Below are 20,184 nucleotides of genomic sequence, written 5' to 3'. Positions count from 1 at the left end.
TGATTTCTTTTTGTTGTCTGATTGCTGTGGCTAGGACTTCTAGTACTATGTTGAATAACATTGATGATAGTGGACATACCTGCCTTGGTCCTGACCTTTGGGGGAATGCTTTCAGTTTTTCCCCATTGAGAATGATATTTGCTGTGGGTTTTCCATAGATGGCTTTTATGATATTGAGGAATGTACCCTCTGTCCCTATCCTCTGAAGAATTTTAATCAAGAAAGGATGCTCTACTTTGTTAAATGCTTTCTCTGCATTTATTGAGAGGATCATATGGTTCTTGTTTATCTTTGATTAATGTATTGTATTGCATTGATTGATTTGCAGATGTTGAAGCAACCTTGCAGCCCAGGATAAAGCTCACTTGTTTGTGGTGAATAATCCTTTTAATGTACTGTTGGATCCCATCAGCTAGTATTTTGGTGAGAAATTTTGCATCCACATTCATCAGGTATATTGGTCTATAATTCTCCTTTTTGATGGGGTCTTTGATTTTGGAATCAAGGTAATGCTGGCTTCATAAATGAATTTGGACATTTTCCTTCCATTTCTATTTTTTGGAACAGTTTCAGAAGAATAGGTATTAATTCTTTAAATGTTTTGTAGAATTCCCCTGGGGAGCCATCTGGCCCTGGGCTTTTGTTTTTTGGGAGTTTGCTGATGAGTGCTTCAATTTTCTTAGTGGTCATGGGTCTGTTCAGGTTTTCTGTTTCTTCCTGGCTCAGTTTTGGTAGCTGATACATTCTAGGAATGCATCCATTTCTTCCAGATTATCTAATTTGCTGGCATATAGTTGCTCATAATATGTTCTTACAATTGTTTGTATTTCTTTGGTGTTGGTTGTGATCTCTCCTCTTTCATTCATGATTTTGCTGATTTGGGTCATTTCTATTTTCTTTTGGATAAGTCTGGCCAGGGGTTTATCAATCTTCTTAATTCTTTCAAAGAACCATCTCCTAGATTCATTGATCTGTTCTACTGTTCTTTTGGTTTCTATTTCATTAATTTCTGCTCTGCTCTTTTCTATTTCTCTTCTCCTCCTGGGTCTAGGCTTTGTTTGCTGTTTTTTCTGTAGCTCCTTTAGGTGTAGGGTTAGGTTGTGTATTTGCGACCTTTCTTGTTTCTTGAGAAAGGCTTGTATTGCTCTATACTTTCCTCTCAGGACTGCCTTTGCTGTATCCCAAAGATTTTGAACAGTTGTGTTTTCATTTTCATTGGTTTCTATGATTTTTTAAAATTCTTCTTTAATTTCCTGGTTGACCCACTCATTCTTTAGTAGGATGCTCTTTAGCCTCCATGTATTTGAGTTCTTTCCGACTTTCTTCTTGTGATTGAGTTCTTGTTTCAAAGCATTGTGGTCTGAAAATATGCAGGGAATAATCCCAATCTTTTGGTACCGGTTGAGACCTGATTTGTGACCTAGGATGTGATCAGTTCTGGAGAATGTTCCATGGGCACTAGAGAAGAATGTGTATTCCGTTGCTTTGGGATGGAATGTTCTGAATATGTCTGCGAAGTCCATTTGGTCCAGTGTGTATTTTAAAGTCTCTATTTCTTTGTTGATCTTTTGCTTAGATGATCTCTCCATTTCAATGAGGGCGTGTTAAAGTCCCCCACTTTTATTGTATTGTTTTCGATGTGTTTCTTTGATTTTGTTATTAATTGGCTTATATATTTGGATGCTCCCATTTTAGGGGCATAGATATTTACAATTGTTCGATCTTCTTGTTGGATAGATCCTTTAAGTCGGATATATTGTCCTTCCTCATCTCTTATTATAGTCTTTGTTTTAAAATCTAATTTGTCTGATATATGGATTGCCACCCCAGCTTTCTTTTGGTGTCCATTAGCATGGTAAATGGTTTTCCACCCCCTCACTTTCAATCTGGAGGTGTCTAAAATGAGTCTCTTGCAGACAGCCTATCGATAGGTCTTTTTTTTAATCCAATCTGATACCCTTTGTCTTTTGATTGGGGCATTTAGCCCATTTACATTCAGGGTAATTATTGAAAGATATGAATTTAGCGCCATTTTATTGCCTGTAAGGTGACTGTTACTGTATATTTTCCATGTTCCTTTCTGGTCTATGTCACTTTTAGACTCTCTCTCTGCTTAGAGGACCCCTTTCAATATTTCTTGTGGGGCTGGTTTCGTGTTTGCAAATTCTTTTATTTTTTGTTTGTCCTGGACCCTTTTTATCTCTCTTTCTATTTTAAATGACAGCCTAGCTGGATATAGTGTTCTTGGCTGCGTGTTTTTCTAGTTAATGCTCTGAATATAACATGCCTGTCCTTTCTGGCCTGCCAGGTCTCTGTGGATAGGTCTGTTGCCATTCTAATGTTGCTACCAATTTAGGTTACAGACGTCTTGTCCTGAACTGCTTTCAGGATTTTCTTTTTGTCTCTGAGATTTTTAAGTTTTACTATTAGATGTCGGGGTGTTGATCTATTTTTATTGATTTTGAGGGGGGTTCTCTGTGCCTCCTGGATTTTGATGCCTGTTTCCTTCCCCAAATTAAGGATGTTCTCTGCTATAATTTGTTCCAATATACCTCCTGCCCCCCACTCTCTTTCTTCTTTTTCTGGTATCCCAATTAATCTAATATTGTTTCATCTTATGGTATCACTTATCTCTGGAATTCTGCCTTCCTTATCCAGTAGTTGTTTATGTCTCTTTTTCTCAGCTTCTTTATTTTCTATCATTTGGTCTTCTATATCACTAATTCTCTCTTCTGCCTCATTTATCCTAGCAGTTAGGGCCTCCATTTTATATTGCACCTCATTAATGGCCTTTTTGATTTTGACTTGGTTAGATTTTAATTCTTTTATTTCTCCAGAAAGGGTTTCTCTAATATCTCCCATGTTTTTTTTCAAGCCCAGCTAGTATCTTTATAATCGTCATTCTGAGCTCTAGTTCCTACATCTTAGTAATGTCCATATTGATTAGGTCCCTGTCAGTTGGTACTGCCTCTTGTTCTTTTTTTTGAGGTCATTTCTTCCGTCTTGTTGTTTTGTCCAGAGTAGAATAGATGAATGAAAGAACAAAATGCTAACAGGGTAACAATGACCCCAGAGAAATATACTCTAAACAAATTAGAAGAGACATGAATCTTTCCCTGCAAGAAAGGGAAAGAAGGAAAAAAAAAAAAAAGAATATGATCAAATATGATCAGGCTGGTGAAGAGATCAGTGTCACACACTAGATTTTGGCTGTATTTGGGTCTGTTAGAAGAAACTGCTTCTCAAAATTTTAAAGAAAGAAAAACTTATATATGTACAAAAATAAGGGTAAATATGATGCAGGGATGGAATATGACTGTAAAAATGAAAAATAAAAAAAGATTTTATTCAAGGAACTGATAAGTTACAAAGTTGGTTGAAGAAAGAAAGATGAGAACTTAAAAAAAATAAAAGGGAGAGAATGTGATCAGGCAGGAGACTAGAACAAAGCCATACACCAGAGATTTAGGGTATATTTCAGTTTGTTAGAAGAAATTGTATCCCAAAATTTTAAAAAGAGAACAACTTATATATATACACCAAAAAATACGGTTAACTACAATGAAGGGATAGAATCATATCTCTAAAAATGAAAAGTAATAAAAGATTTTTAAAAAAAGAATTGATAAGATGTTGGTTGAAAAAGGGAAAAAGAGAAATTAAAAAGAAATAGAGAAAAAGAGAGAATTTAAAAAATTAACTTTGAAAGACTAAAGAATCATAGGGAAAATAGCCTTTGATTCTATGTGTAGTATTCCCCTAGCGCTGGAGTTCTGCCATTCTCATTGATGGGTAAACTTGGTCTTGGCTGGCTGTTCTTGCTGATCTTCTGGGGGAGGGGCCTGTTGCCGTGGTTCCCAAATGTCTTTGCTGGAGGCGGAATTCCCCCGCCCTTGCCGGTCTGGGCTAAGTAATCTGCTCAGGTTTGCTCTCCGGAGCTTTTGTTCCCTGCAAGCTTTCCATACAGCTTTGGAGGATGAGAGTGCAAATGGCGGCCTCCCAATCTCCACCCTGGAGGAGCCGAGAACTCAGGGCCCTGCTTCTCAGTGCACCCCCAGAGAAAAGCAGTCAATCACTCCCGTTTCCCCAGTCTCCGGCCGCACTCCGTGCTCACGCAGCCTGTGAATGAGCATTTCTATTTCTGGCATCTGACCCCATGTGGAGTCTCCAAACCCAGCAGATCCCTGCAGTGCGCTACTGCACCGCTCCTCCTGGGATGGGGGCAAGGGGAGTCTCCCTGGATCTGCCCCTTGTTGGGTCCCTGTTGGAAAAGCAGTGGCTTGACTGTGCTGCAGATCACAGTTTATGGCAAACCCGAGCTGAAAGCCCGTTTCTTGGCTCCGTCTCTGCAGCCAGCTTCCCCACTCTGATACCCGGGAGCTCTGCTGCACTCAGGCTCCCCAGTCTTTCTGTGACCCCGAGGGTCCTGAGACCACACTGTCCCAGCGAGGGTTCCACCCCCCAGTTAACCACTGGAGTGACGTCCCTCAGCGGAGCAGACTTCTAAAAGTTCTGATTTTGTGCTCCGCTGCTCTATCACTTGCCAGTGGCAGCCAATGGAGGCCCTCTCCCCTGCCATGTAACTTCCCGAATATCGCCAGGGATTCACTTCTCCACATGTCCTACCGTCCAGAAAGTTGTTGCTTTTCTGTTCAGAGTTGCTGCTATTCTTTTCTTCGATCTCCTGTTGAGTTCGTAGTTGTTCAGAATGGTTTGGTCCCTGTCTAGCTGAATTCCTGACACCAGATGAAATTTAGGTCTCTTATTCCTTCACCATCTTGCTCCTCCCCCCAGTGGCTTTTTTGATAAAAGCCCTTGAACTAGAGCTTGAAGCCGAGATGATGGCATGGCATTTCAATGTGAAGGTCAGCATGGAAGTGGGCAAGTCTGCAGGGTGAGTCACCTGACCTAGTAGTTTTAGAGTGAAGTCAAGGAGTATTGGGACACAGCGCTGGAAATATAGAATTTTTTTCTGAAAAATAAAGGACTGAAGTTTCAAGTTTGATGAAGTAATATTTTATTCAGTAGTGAATAAATAACCACAGAAGTTGTTTAGCCAGATAAGTGTACATATTTATTTAACAATAAAAAGTATTTATGGACTATTTTATATCTATATAGTACTATCTTAAGCATTTTACAAATATTAATTAATTTATTTCTATAGTCTCCTGTGAGTTACTGCAACTGTTAGCCACATTTGGCCTGTGAGAAAACCAAGACAGAGAGGTTAAGTAACTTGCCCAAGTTTACACAGATAGCACGTAGTGGAGCTGGGATTTGAACTCAGGTATCTGGCTTGCAAATTTGTTCTCACAGCCATTGTGTCATGCTGCTTTTAAGGGGAGAGGTCATTTCCAGAACATTCAGTGCTGTGCCTATGGACAATTGCATTGGAAACACAGGAATGTAGAGTCAGGGCACTTAAAAAATCTCAGCCAGTCGCCTACTCATGAAATCATAAAATTCAAGTGAGTCAGAGGACTGTCTGTAGAGGTTATAAACTATCATTATCATAGAAGACTATATACTTTCTCATTATGAAATATACTTTTTGTGTTGTATCAGCTTTTGCCTTGCATTTTTGCCTTGAATACATGAGTACTTGACTCTTGCTTTCTTTTCATTTGTGTTTGTCTGGTATATTTTGTCATACTCTTTGTTTTAATCTTTCTAATTAATTTTATTTTAGATATAGCTTCATATACACACTTTGATTTTCTTTCCTGATACAATTTGAAAGTTTTTTTATTCTTTCAGTTGATTACTTTTTTTGATAACTTTATTTTATCTACATTTATTGACAGGAAAGACAGCTATTAGCTAATTTTATGTACAGTTCCTTAATTCTTTATCTTAAAAAAATCGTTGCTAGGTGGCTTTTGCTGTTATGTATATATATACATGTGTGTTCCTTCTTGTAAATTGACAGAGGTTTGGAAGATTAAAAAAAAAAATCAGTGAATTTTGGCAACTTGTAGGTGTGGGTGACAAAAGAGAAGGCCAAGCCAGATATGAAGACCAGTATTTTGAAAGTTAATGACTGTGATAATGCCATAACAGCACCATCCTAGGAAAATGCTTGAACCCGTGGAAGCTCAGAAATTCTCTTCTTAAGAAGAAAGAAAGAGGGGCACTTGGATGGCTCAGTCAGTTAGGAATCTGACTATTGGTTTTAGCTCAGATCATGATCTCATGGATCCTGGGATTGAGCCCCACGTCAGCCTCCATGCTGAGGGCTAAATCAGCTTGGGGATTCTCTCCCTCCACCCCTACCCCCCCCATTCGTGCTCACTGCCTCTCTGTTTCTCAAATAAATAAATCTTTAAAAGAAAAAAAAAAAAACAGCAAGAATGTCTACACGGTGAGAACTTCTACCTTTTATGGTTGTTTTAAAGTTTAAATAAAATCATGGAAACAAAGCCTGAACCAATTAACATAGCACCTGGCATGTAATGAGCCCTCAACAACATTTAGCTATTGTAATTATATATCTATAATGATTGTTGTAAGCATTGTCCCAGCAGATAGACTCATTGAGGGGGGTTGGAGAGAGTGAAAAAAAACAAAAACAAAAAAACCCCAATTTTGAGGAACAGGGAATTCAAAAGTAGGAGAGAAGTAAAGGAGAAGGAGGACGGATGAAGAAATAAGAGTAGAGATCATTCAAATGAGAATGAAGTTGATTTCAGAGGGGCAGAAGGAATGGAGAAGAGGTTTAAAAAGAAATAGCTGGGTAAGTCTGTTAAATGTCCTGCTATAATGAGAGATGATGGAAGATGAGAAAATATCACCAAGCTTGAAAAGCAGACGGTTTATGGGGAGCAAAGAGAAGAGTGTTGTGTGGCTTGCCAAAGTGGGGCAAGAACAAAGAAGGTTAGGGATTACATTTTGATCACGTGAACCTGCTTTGGAGATTGTGCTTATAGAAACTTGGCAGTGGCCGGAAGGGAGCTGGAGTGGTCATCAGACATGGCATCTTTGAAGATTCTGGAAAGTCGGCAGAGCGCAAAGATTTGGGGGAAAATCAATTGACATGGCATGTTTTTGTGGCCTCTGCATCCACATGAACTGGCATATTTTCAGTGCTCAATAAATTCAGTTAAATGAATCATTGAATGAATTTAGTGCAAGAGGGAGGGATAGGGAAGCTAGGAGCTGGAGCTTCTGAAAAGTAGAGAAAATTATTTAATTTAAAAATCACTTAATGTATTATCAAGCTGACAAACTTGAATTTGTAAGTGGGAAAACTTTGAAAAAATAAAATATTATTTTACAATAACAAAATATTACATAAATTTAAATGGTGTGTGTATGTGGAAACTCCTGTAATTTCCATCATACTTATATAATTAAAGTAATTTCTGTATATTCCCTTCTAGTCCTTTATTCATATGCAGTCATATTTTTACATAATTACAACCACAATATACAGACAATTTGCATCCCACTTTTTAATTATTTCAAGGGAAGTTTAGCTACAATTATTTGAAAGGAAAAAAAATATTGGGTATAAATATTCAGTTACAAATGCGGCAAAGTTTCATTCATCAATCCTCATGAATAGAAAGTGAAAGCAATACAAACCAGGTAAACAGTGATTCAACAACACTTTCCAGTATTTGCTGGGAAAAAAGAAAAACTTTCAGACGTGTGGAACTGAATAAAATATTATAGCTAGAGGCCCTGGTAGCTTTTGCAATATTGTGGTAAGCATTTATTCATGCTAAATCTCCATGCTTTCTGTTGAATGGCTTTTTAAAAAATTTTTTATTGTTATGTTAATCACCATATATTACACCATTAGTTTTTGATGTAGTGTTCCATGATTCATTGTTTGTGCATAACACCCAGTGCTCCACGCAGAATATGCCCTCTTTAATACCCAACACCAGGCTAACCCATCCCCCTACACTCCTCCCCTCTAGAACCCTCAGTTTCTTCTTCAGAGTCCATCGTCTCTCATGGTTCATCTCCCCGTCTGACTTACCCCCATTCATTCTTCTCCTCCTGCTATCTTCTTCTTTTTCTTTTTTCTTAACATATGTTGCATTATTTGTTCCAGAAGTACAGGTCTGTGATTCAACAGTCTTGTACAATTCACAGAGCTCACCATAGCAGCAACCATACCCAATGTCTATCACCCGGCCACCCCATCCCTCCCACCCCCACCAGTCCAGCAACACTCAGTTTGTTTCCTGAGATTAAGAATTCCTCATATCAGTGAGGTCATATGATACATGTCTTTCTCTGATTGACTTATTTCACTCAGCATAACACCCTCCAGTTCCATCCACGTTGTTGCAAATGGCAAGATCTCATTCCTTTTGATGGCTGCATAACATTCCATTAGTATATATACCACATCTTCTTAATCCATTCATCTGCCGATGGACATCTTGGCTCTTTCCACAGTTTGGCTATTGTGGACATCGCTGCTATAAACATTGGGGTGCACATACCCCTTCAGATCCCTACATTTGTAACTTCATGGTAAGTACCCAGTAGTAAAATTGCTGGATCATATGGTTACTCTATTTTCAACTTTTGGGGGAAACCTCCATACTGTTTTCCAGAGTGGCTGCACCAGCTTGCATTCCCACCAACAGTGTAGGAGGGTTCCCCTTTCTCCGCATCCCTGCCAACATCTGTCGTTTCCTGACTTGGTAATTTTAGCCATTCTGACCGGTGTGAGGTGGTATCACATTTAGGTTTTGATTTGGATTTCCCTGATGCCGAGCGATGTTGAGCACTTTTTCATGTGTCTGTTGGCCATTTGGATGTCTTCTTTGGAAAAATGTGTGTTCACGCCTTCTGCCCATTTCTTGATTGGATTATTTGTTCTTTGGGTGTTGAGTTTGATAAGTTCTTTATAGATCTTGGATATTAGCCCTTTATCAGATATGTCATTTGCAAATATTTTCTCCCATTCTGTGCCTTGTCGTTTGGTTTTGTGGACTGTTTCTTTTGTTGTGCAAAAGCTTTTTATCTTGATGAAGTCCCAATATTCATTTTTGCCCTTGCTTCCCTTGCCTTTGGCGATGTTTCTAGGAAGAAGTTGCTGTGGCTGAGGTCGAAGAGGTTGCTACCTGTGTTCTCCTTTAGGATTTTGATGGATTCCTGGCCCACGTTTAGGTCTTTCAAACATTTGGAGTCTATTTTTGTGTGTGGTGTAAGGAAATGGTCCAATTTCATTCTTCTGCATGTGGCTGTCCAATTTTCCCACACCATTTGTTGAAGAGACTGTCTTTTTTCCATTGGACATTCTTTCCTGCTTTGTCAAAGATGAGTTGACCATAGAGTTAAGGGTCCATTTCTGGGCTCTCTTTTCTGTTCCATTGATCTATGTGCCTGTTTTTGTGCCAGTAGCATACTGTCTTGATGATGACAGCTTTGTAATAGAGCTGCATGTCCGGAATTGTGATGCTGCCAGCTTTGCTTTTCTTTTTCAACATTCCTCTGGCTATTCGGGGTCTCTTCTGGTTCCATACAAATTTTAGGATTATTTGTTCCATTTCTTTGAAAAGTGGATGGTATTTTGATGGGGATTGCATTGAATGTGTAGATTGCTCTAGGTAGCATTGATATCTTCACAATGTTTGTTCTTCCAATCCATGAGCATGGAATGTTTTTCCATTTCTTTGTGTCTTCTTCAATTTCTTCCATGAGTATTTTATAGTTATCTGAGTACAGATCCTTTGCCGCTTTGGTTAAATTTATTCCTAGGTAGCTTATGGTTTTGGATGCAATTGTAATTGGGATAGACTCCTTGATTTGTCTCTCTTCTGTCTTGATGTTGGTGTATAGGAATGCTACTGATTTCTGCGCATTGATTTTATAGCCTGCTACTTTACTGAATTCCTGTATGGGTTCTAGCAGTTTTGGGGTGGAGTCTTTTGGGTTTTCCACATAATGTATCATATCATCTGCAAAGAGTGAGAGTTTGACTTCGTCTTTGCCGATTTGGATGCTTTGATTTCTTTTTGTTGTCTGATTGCTGTGGCTAGGACTTTTCATACTATCTTGAATAGCAGTGGTGAGAGTGGACATCCCTGCCATGTTCCTCACCTAGCTTTTCCCCATTGAGAATCATATTCGCTGTAGGTTTTTCCTAGATGGCTTTTATGATATTGAGGTATGTACCCTCTATCCCTATACTCTGAAGAATTTTGATCAAGAAAGAATGCTGTACATTGTCAAATGCTTTTTCTGCATCTATTGAGAGGATCTTATGATTCTTTTTCTTTCTTTTGTTAATGTATTGTATCACGTTGATTGATTTGCAGATGTTGAACCAAACTTGCAGCCCAGGGATAAATCCCAGTTGGTCGTGGTGAATAATCCTTTTAATGTACTGTTGGATCCTATTGACTAGTATTTTGCTGAGAATTTTTGCATCCATGTTCATCAAGGATATTGGTCTGTAATTCTCCTTTTTGATGGGTTCTTTGTTTGGTTTTGGGATCAAGGTAATGGTGGCCTCTTAAAAGGAGTTTGGAAGTTTTCCTTCCATTTCTATTTTTTGGAACAGTTTCAGGAGAATAGATATTAATTCGTCTTAAAATGTCTGATAGAATTCCCCTGGGAAGTCATCTGGCCCTGGGCTTTTGTTTGTTGGGAGATTTTTGATGACTGATTCAATTTCCTTAGTGGTTATAGGTCTGTTCAGGTTTTCTATTTCTTCCTGGTTCAATTTTGGTAGTTGATACATCTCAAGGAATGCACCCATTTCCTCCAGGTTATCTAATTTGCTGGCATAGAGTTGCTCATAATATGTTCTTATAATTGTTTGTATTTCTTTGGTGTTGGTTGTGATCTCTCCTCTTTCATTCATGACTTTGCTGATGTGGGTCATTTCTATTTTCTTTTTGATAAGTCTGGCCAGGGGTTTATCAATCTTGTTAAATCTTTCAAAGAACCAGCTCCTAGTTTCGTTGATCTGTTCTACTGTTCTTTTGGTTTCTAGCTCATTGATTTCCTCTCTGATCTTTATTATTTCTCTTCTCCTGCTGGGTTTAGGCTTTATTTGCTGTTCTTTCTCCAGCTCCTGTAGGTGTAGGGTCAGGATGTGTATTTGAGGCCTTTCTTGTTTCTTGAGAAAGGCTTGTATTGCTATATACTTTCCTCTCAGGACTGCCTTTGCTGTATCCCAAAGATTTTGAACAGTTGTGTTTTCATTTTCATTGGTTTCCATGAATTTTTTTAATTTTTCTTTAATTTCCTGGTTGACCCATTCATTCTTTAGTAGGATGCTCTTTAGCCTCCATGTGTTTGAGTTCTTTCTGACTTTCCTCTTGTGATTGAGTTCTAGTTTCAAAGCATTGTGGTCTGAAAATATGCAGGGAATAATCCCAATCTTTTGGTACCGGTTGAGACCTGATTTATGACCTAGGATGTGATCAATTCCGGAGAATGTTCCATGGGCACTAGAGAAGAATGTGCATTCCGTTGCTTTGGGATGGAATGTTCTGAATATGTCTGTGAAGTCCATTTGGTCCAGTGTGTCATTTAACGTCTTTATTTCCTTGTTGATCTTTTGCTTAGATGATCTGTCCATTTCAGTCAGGGGGGTGTTAAAGTCCCCCACTATTATTGTATTGTTGTCAATGTGTTTCTTCGCTTTTGTTATTAATTGCCGTACATAATTGGCTGCTCCCATGTTAGGGGCATAGATTTTACAATTGTTAGATCTTCTTGTTGGATAGACCCTTTAAGTAGGATATAGTGTCCTTCCTCATCGCTTATTACAGTCTTTGTTTTAAAATCTAATTTGTCTGATATAATGATTGCCACCCCAGCTTTCTTTTAATGTCCATTAGCATGGTAAATGGTTTTCCATCCCCTTACTTTCAATCTGGGGGTGTCTTTGGGTCTAAAATGAGTCTCTTGCAGACAGCATATCGATGGGTCTTGATTTTTAATCCAATCTGATAGCCTGTGTCTTTTGATTGGGGCATTTAGCCTATTTACATCAGGTAACTATTGAAAGGTATGAATTTAGTGCCATTGTATTGCCTGTAAGATGACTGTTACTGTATAATGTCTGTGTTCCTTTCTGATCTATGCTGCTTTTAGGCTCTCTCTTTGCTTAGAGGACCCCTTTCAAGATTTCTTGGAGGGCTGGTTTCGTGTTTGCAAATTGCTTTAGTTTTTGTTTGTCCTGGAACCTTTTTACCTCTCCTTCTATTTTCAATGACAGCCTAGCTTGATATAGTATTCTTGGCTGCATATTTTTCTTGTTTAGTGCTCTGAAGATATCTTGCCAGTCCTTTCTGGCCTGCCAGGTCTCTGTGGATAGTTCTGTTGCCAATCTAACATTTCTACCATTTTAAGTTACATATCTCTTCTCCCGAGTTGCTTTCAGGATTTTCTCTTTGTCTTTGAGACTCGTAAGTTTTACTATTAGATGTCGGGTGTTGACCTATTTTTATTGATTTTGAGAGGGGTTCTCTGTGCCTCCTGGATTTTGATGCCTGTTTCCTTCCTCACATTAGGGAAGTTCTCTGCTATTATTTGCTCCAGTATACCTTCTGCCCCTGTCTCTTTTTCTCCTTCTTGTGGGATCCCAATTATTCTAATGTTGTTTCATCTTATCGTATCACTTATTTCTCGAATTCTTCCCTCGTGAACCTGTACTTGTTTATGTCTCTTTTTCTCAGCCTCTTTATTTTCCATCATTTGGTCTTCTATATTGCTTATTCTCTCTTCTGCTTCATTTATCCTAGTGCCCCCAGTTTTGATTGCACCTCATTAATAGCCTTTTTGACGTCGACTTGGTTAGATTTTAGTTCTTTTATTTCTCCAGGACGGGTGTCTCTAATAACTTCCACGCTTTTTTCAAGCCCAGCTAGTATCTTTAAAGTCATGTTTCTGAACTCTAGGTCCGACATCGTACTAATGTCCGTATTGAGTAGGTCCCTTTCAGACGGTACTACCTCTTGTTGTTTTTGCTGAGGTGATTTTTTTCGTCTTGTCATTTTGTCCAGAGGAGAATAGATAGAATGAGAGAACAAAATGCTAACATGTTAACAACATCCCCAGCAAATATACTCTATATAAATCAGAAAAGACCTGAAACCAGGGGAAAAGATAGGGAAAGAAAGATAAAAAGAAAGAGAGAAAAAAAAGAAAAAATTAAAAACAAAAACAGAACAATACAAAAAAAGCAGAATATGATCAAATATGATCAGGCTAGTGCATAGATCAGTGCCACACACTAGATTTTGGGCGTATTTTGGTCTGTTAGAAAAAAGTGCCTTCTAAAATTTTAAAGGAAGAAAGACATATATGTACAAAATAAGGGTTGATACAATGAAGGGATGGAAGATGACTATAAAGATGAAAATTATAAAAGATTTTATAAAAGGAATTGATAAGAAAAGAAGTTGTTTGAAAAAAGAAAGAAGATTTAAAAAAAAAGAAAAAGAAAAAAAAGGGAGAGAATATGATCAGGCAGGAGACTAGAACAAAGTCATACACTAGTGATTTAGGGTATATTTTGATCTGTTAGAAGAAACTGTATCTCAAAATTTTAAAGAGAGAACAACTTATATATATATGCCAAAAATAAGGGTAACTATTATGAAGGGATAAAATATGACTCTAAAAATGAAAAATAAAAAATGTTTTTTTAAAAAAGGGATTGATAAGATGTTGGTTGTAAAAGGGAAAAAGAGAAATTAAAAAAAACAGTTAAAAAATTAACTTTGATGAACTAATGAATCATGGTAAAAAAACGCCATGAATTCTATGTGCAGTATTCCCCTAGCGTTGGAGTTCTCCCGTTCTCCTTGATCTGTAAACTTGGTCTTGGCTTGCTGGCTTTCATGCTGATCTTCTGGGGGAGGGGCCTGTTGCCGTGGTTTCCAAATATCTTTGCTGGAGGCTGAATTGCCCCGCCCTTGTCAGTCTGGGTTAAGCAAGCTGCTGGGGTTTGCTCTCAGGAGATTTTGTTCCCTGCAAGCTCTCCGTACAGCCTTGGAGGACCAGGGCAAAAATGGTGGCCTCCCAATCTCCACCCGGAGGAGCCGAGAACTCGGGGCCCCGCTCCTCAGTGCACCCCCAGAGAAAAGCAGTCACTCCCATCTCCCTGGTCTCTGGCCGCACTCCGTGCTCACCCGGCCTGTGACTGAGCATTTCTATCTCTGGCACCCGACCCCGTGTGGAGTCTCCAAACCCAGCAGATCCCCACGGTTTGCTCCGGCGCCACTCCTCCCGGGGAGAAAGGGGAGTCTCCCCGGCTCTGCCGCTTGTTGGGTCCCTGCTGGAGGAGCAGTGGCTCAACTGGCCCGCAGATTACATTTTATGGCAACCCCGAGCTGAGAGCCCGCGCCTCGGCTCCATCTCTGCAGCCAGCTTCCCAGCTCCAATACCTGGGAGCTCTGCTGCACTCAGGCACCCCCGGTCTTTCTCTGACCCCAAGGGTCCTGAGACCACACTTTCCTGGGAGGATTCCACCCCCCGCTTAGCCACTGGCGACGTCCGTCAGCGGAGCTAACTTCTAAAAGCTCCGATTTTGTGCTCCGCGGCTCTAGCACTTGCCAGAAGCGGCCGGCGGAGGCCCCCTCCCCCGCCATCTATTTTCCCAAATATCACCTGGGATTCACTTCTCCGCACGTCCTACCTTCCAAGTAAGTGGTCGCTTCTCTGTTCAGAGAGTTGTTGCTACTCTCCTCTTCGATCTCCTGTTGAGTTCTTGGTGTTCAGAATGGTTTGATCCCTATTCAGCTGAATTCCTGAGACCAGAGGAAATCCAGGTCTCCTACTCCTCCGTCATCTTGCTCCGCCCCCCCTCTGTTGAATTGCTTTTATTGCCTTATGTAAATATCTGCTTTGTAAGAGGGCATTATTATTAATTATTATTATTATGGATTTCTATTTGTAAAATGACAGCCTGTAAAAATCCTTTGCCAACATTTGGAAAACCGCACTTGCTCCTTGCCTGAGGGACACACTATCAGTTGGACAAACGCAATGAGGGGAAGTGATGGCGACAATGTAGCTTTAGCAATGGTCTGGATTTCAGGCCAGAATGGCTCTGCCACAGAAGCACTGCTGATGTGCTGTCTGAAAATCATGGAACTTTCTACTCAATAAATTTTGCCTGTGATTCAGGAGTCTTGTGAAGTTTATCACATTTTTTTTTTCTTGAGACACCCCTTCACAAGTTCTGTAATTTCCATAATACCCCTAAATTTTAAAAGCTCTGGATCTGCAGCTACAGGTAGTTGCAGGAGATGAAAAACCAAGGCAGACTTACTTCTTCTTGTGCAGTCACTACTCTCTATTAACGTGTTGACAAAAATAGGCCCCCTGCAAATAGGCAGTTGGAGGGAGTCCAAACAAAGAGAAACAGGGGATTCATTTGTTGATTGATTTTTAATTTATTTTTGAGTTGAAAAAAAAGCAGCCTTCGAAAATGATTATGCTATTTTTAAGTAATTTTTCATACTTCACCAGTAGTATGAAAAGTATGACTTTTGAAAGTGAAAATGGGATGGAAGAAAGTCAGGCGGCCAGATGGGAGAAAATAAGCTTGTTCCTTTGATTAAAGGATACATGGCTCCTTCTCCTAAATAAATAAGTTTCCAAACCATGTACAATCCATGTTCACATTTGCTGTTTAGAGAGCAAAAGGTACAGCTTAGTCAACCACATAAAATAATTGGCCAATGGGGGAGAACTGCATGAAACTTCAGTAATTCTTTTCTAATTAGCCGAAATTCAGTCATTTCCCAAAGACAGGTGTCCCTAAGCACATTTATGTGTTTACATGTTTTCTTTTTCCTTCAAAGGAAGGTTGTAAATTGGGAATGGTGCAAGATTTGGTTATAAAAATGGCCAATAAAAGATTTTTGTGAATTTTAGTGGCTTGAGTGCCAGGAGTAGAAATTATATAACACATATTTTAATAAAAGAATGTAAATCATATGAGCATTAGCTAACATTTAAATATCTGTTATGTACCAGTCACTATCCTAACCACTTTGCAAATAATATCTTTTTTTTAAAGATTTTATTTATTTATTTGACAGAGAGAGACATAGCGAGAGCAGGAACACAAGCAGGGGGAATGGGAGAGGGAGAAGCAGGCTTCTCGCCGAGCAGGGAGCCTGATGTGGGGCTCGTCCCGGGACCCCGGAATCATGACCTGAGTGGAAGGCAGGCGCTTAACAACTGAGCCACCCAGGCGCCCCTGCAAATAATATCTTATTTAGTGCTCACAAACAATCCTATGAGGTTGGTACTATTATTGCTATTTTCATATTTTAAATGAAAAGCAAAGAGATCACATAGTTAGTGAAAGAACGAACATTTGAACTCAAGTGGTGTGATTCTGCTCATAACCACTATGCAAAATGACTCAACCATCACAAGGGCTAAAATATAAATGAAATAAAGAGAAGACCAAAGTTAATTTTTTTTTAAACTTTTTATTTATTTATTCATGAGAGACAGAGAGAGAGAGAGAGAGAGAGAGAGAAGCAGAGGGAGAAGCAGGCTCCCAAGGAGCAGGGAGCCCGATGCGGGACTCGATCCCAGGACCCTGGGATCATGACCTGAGCCGAAGGCAGACGCTTAACCATCTGAGCCACCCGGGCGCCCAAGACCGAAGTTAATTTTAACACGGTTCTACTTCATGTCACATTCAAGTAGTTCTTATCAAACTCTTCCTTAGAAGACAAACATAAATTGAAGAAAGACCAAAACTAGGAAAAAAATAAAAAATAAAACTAAGAGCATTCTGTATTTGAAAGAGAAAATGCCACTGAGTGTTTCCCCAATGTCACAGCGTTTGGCCTTAGGGTAGGTCCCAGTCTTTGACATGTGACTGGACTAAACTGAGAGACACAATCAAATGTATTGGCTTGGGGCACCTGGGTGGCTCAGTTGTTATGCGTCTGCCTTTGGCTCAGGTCATGATCCTGGGGTCCTGGGATCGAGCCCCGCATTGGGCTCCCTGCTCTACGGGAGGCCTGCTTCTCCCTCTTCTACTCCCCCTGCTTGTGTTCCTTCTCTGTGTCTCTGTGTGTCAAATAAATTAAAAAAAAAATGTATTGGCTTGAAGAGCCCAAGGACAAAGGTGAGAGCCATTCCAACAGCTGGAAAGGAAAGTGTGATAAGAATGTTGTGAAGAGAAAACCACAAATATGGAGCCCCCGATTCTGCATGTAAACTCTTCCCAAACCTTGGGCTATATACACATGGGACAAACTCTAAGCAGTGCTGCCAGAGCCGACAGAATATTTTGGCCTTTACCTATCACTTAGTTTAAAGTTTCAGTTCAGCCAAGTTAACTGTTAACAGTCTCTGGAAAAGTATGGCAGAACCCAGGATGACCATGATATAACATTCAACATCTTCATCATGTAATCCTAAATTACTCAGTCTACCAAAAAACAGCAGCACGTGATTCATACTTAAGAGAAAAGGCTATGAATCAACATGAACTCTGACATGGACAGACAGTGAATTTGTCAGAGAAGGATTTTTAATTCAACTATTGCAATTATTGAGAAATATTTGTAATGAACATTAAAAAAATAGGAAATTTCAGAACAGAGGCGGAAATAGAAAAAAAGGATCAGTAGCACTATACATCATAAAATCTGAAATTTTAAAATTTATTAATTATAACTAAGTGGAGATTTAAAAAGACAGAAAGAAAGGACTGAACTTGGATATAGAGTAATAGAAAATAGTAGTCTGAAGAAAAGGGAGAAGAAAATATTAAAAAAAGGAACAGTGCCTTAGGATCTGAGACAACACCAAAATGTCTAACCTAAGTGTAATCAGGGTCCCAGTATGAAGAGAAAGAAGAAAGGGCAGAAACAAAATATTTGAATAAAGAATTTCCAAAAATTTCCCAAATTTGTCAAAAGACATAATTGTATAGATTGAAGATGCTCAGCAAAGTAAAAAGACACCTTTGAAAGTAGCCAGATAGAGACTGCTCCATTGGATATAAGAAAGCAATCATATGTATGGTGACTAATTTCTCATCAGAAACAATGGAGGGCAGAACAGTGAACAACAACATAAAATTTTCTCCATCTTATGTAAAATGATAATTTTAAATATGCTTTAAACATTGCAGGTTGTGTATAGTATTCCTTAGAACAATAACTGAAGTAAGAAAGGAAAGAAGGGTAACAAGAAACAGATGAGACACAGGAAAAAAAAAAGTTAAATGGTAGACACAGATCCAACCATATGAATAATTACATTAAATGTAAATGGCCTAGGCATTCCAATTAAAAGGCAATAAATATCAGTATAGATTAAAAAGAACAAGACCCATACCTAAAGAGAAGCATTTCATGTATAAAATACAAATGAGCTAAAATTAATTAGATGGAAACATTATACTATTCAAATAGTAATAATAAGAATGCTGAAGTGTCTATGTTAAAATCAGTTAATCCAGACTTAAGACAGAGTATTATGAGGTAGAGTTAAAAGTTAATGGCAGACTTTAGATGGTATGCATGTGAGTATTCACTGTAGCATTCCTGCAGTGTTCCTAATATTGAACATTCTTAAAATATTTTGCTGACAAAATTTATATTAATCCATATTAAAAATGGTAGTGTTGGGAACAAACAACAAGAGAGGTAACAATGGTAAATTATTACCTCAACTAAGTGTTGTCTAAACTAAGAAACTTGGGTTCAAGTCCCAAATCTTCTGAAATCTGCCTCACTGACCTTGAACCTGACAGCCCTTCCAAGAATCAGTTTTCCTACCTATAAAATGAGGCATTTTTTTTCCAAGTGTTTTTTGGTAGCTTTTCATAAACATAGTAAGATATTCCAGTTTTTTTTTAAGATTTTATTTAATTATTAGAGAGAGAAAGAACAAGCAGGGGGAGCAGGAGAGGGAGAAGCAGGCTGCCTGCTTAACAGGGAGCCCAGTGCATGGCTCAATCCCAGGACCCTGGGATCATGACCTGAGCCGAAGGCAGACAATTAACCAACTGAGCCACCCAGGTGCCCCTCATTAGTTTTTGTTTTGTTTTGTTTTTTAGTTCACTAGTATATAATCTTTTCTTGTTTTAGAGAAAAGTAGCAGAATATGTATGCAAATTTATGAATTTTGATGACCTTTGAATCATGGAAGACTGCTGATTTAATTTAAAGTTTGCTTTCTTTTTTCTTTTAACACTCATAGCCAAAGTCAAATTTGTCCACTACGATAAATCACTTTCTCCAATTTACAAGCACACTTAATGATGATCATGACTGCCCTCTCTCATGTCTCTCATAGGACAGACTGGAAGAATTCATTACTTAAGGAATCCTGTGAAAACAGAAACTGGATTTGGAATTTAAACTAGCATACAGGATCATAAACAAATACCCTGTCTTCTAATCAAAGCAATATCTTGCCTGTAGTCATTAAATAAATAATTTTAAATGCAGAATTTTCTGGTAATGTTGGAGAACAGCAGGGCCAGAGCCTTTCAGGGATGAAGTACATTTTGCAGTTCCACAAGCTGTTGGGGCTTTTGACATTTGTTCCAATTTTGACTAAGTGAAGGGAGGACCTTAATGGCTCTCCACCTGTGGGCAGGCTTTAAGAGACCTCCACACCATAGACTGTTTTTTCCTTCTTTAGGTGACCTCCATGGGGAAAAAAATCACGAATTTACAAACCTGAGAAGCCCTTCAAAACGTTTATAGCAGGAAGAATAAATGGAGTATGGGAGCAGCCTTTAGCTGGGCTATGAAAAACTTATAGCCAGGCTATTTATATGTTAGCCCTGGGCTCAGTAGGAGTTAATGTTCAGCAGGCAGAAAAAAATACATTGTTAAATTTTACACCCTCATATGCTATCAAAACCTTGGTATGTGTGATACCCAGACTTTTGCTTGCAATGGTACTGTGATTCTAGTGTATAATGCAGTCTGACGATATTCTGCAGTGGGTTGGAAACTGCACGAGTATCGGGGAAGGCAATAAATCCATAAAGATTTGCATTAAAGCCCATTTCTTTCATGTTGGGAGAATATTGGTTATTAGGGAAGGGAGTGGGGTTTTTTTCCTACACGCACCAAGCAGCAGCTTTTCCTACAAGCCCACATTTTGTTTTGCAGGTCTGGTACTCAATAGGGAAATTCCCTGAAGGCAAGATACTGGAAATGTACAAGCAAGTGTCTCTCATAAGATACTTATTGAAACAGG

Source organism: Zalophus californianus, chromosome 8 (assembly GCF_009762305.2).
Source record: "Zalophus californianus isolate mZalCal1 chromosome 8, mZalCal1.pri.v2, whole genome shotgun sequence".
Taxonomy (NCBI): domain Eukaryota; kingdom Metazoa; phylum Chordata; class Mammalia; order Carnivora; family Otariidae; genus Zalophus; species Zalophus californianus.
The sequence above is the reverse complement of the archived record's forward strand: the minus strand, read 5'-3'. Positions refer to the sequence as shown.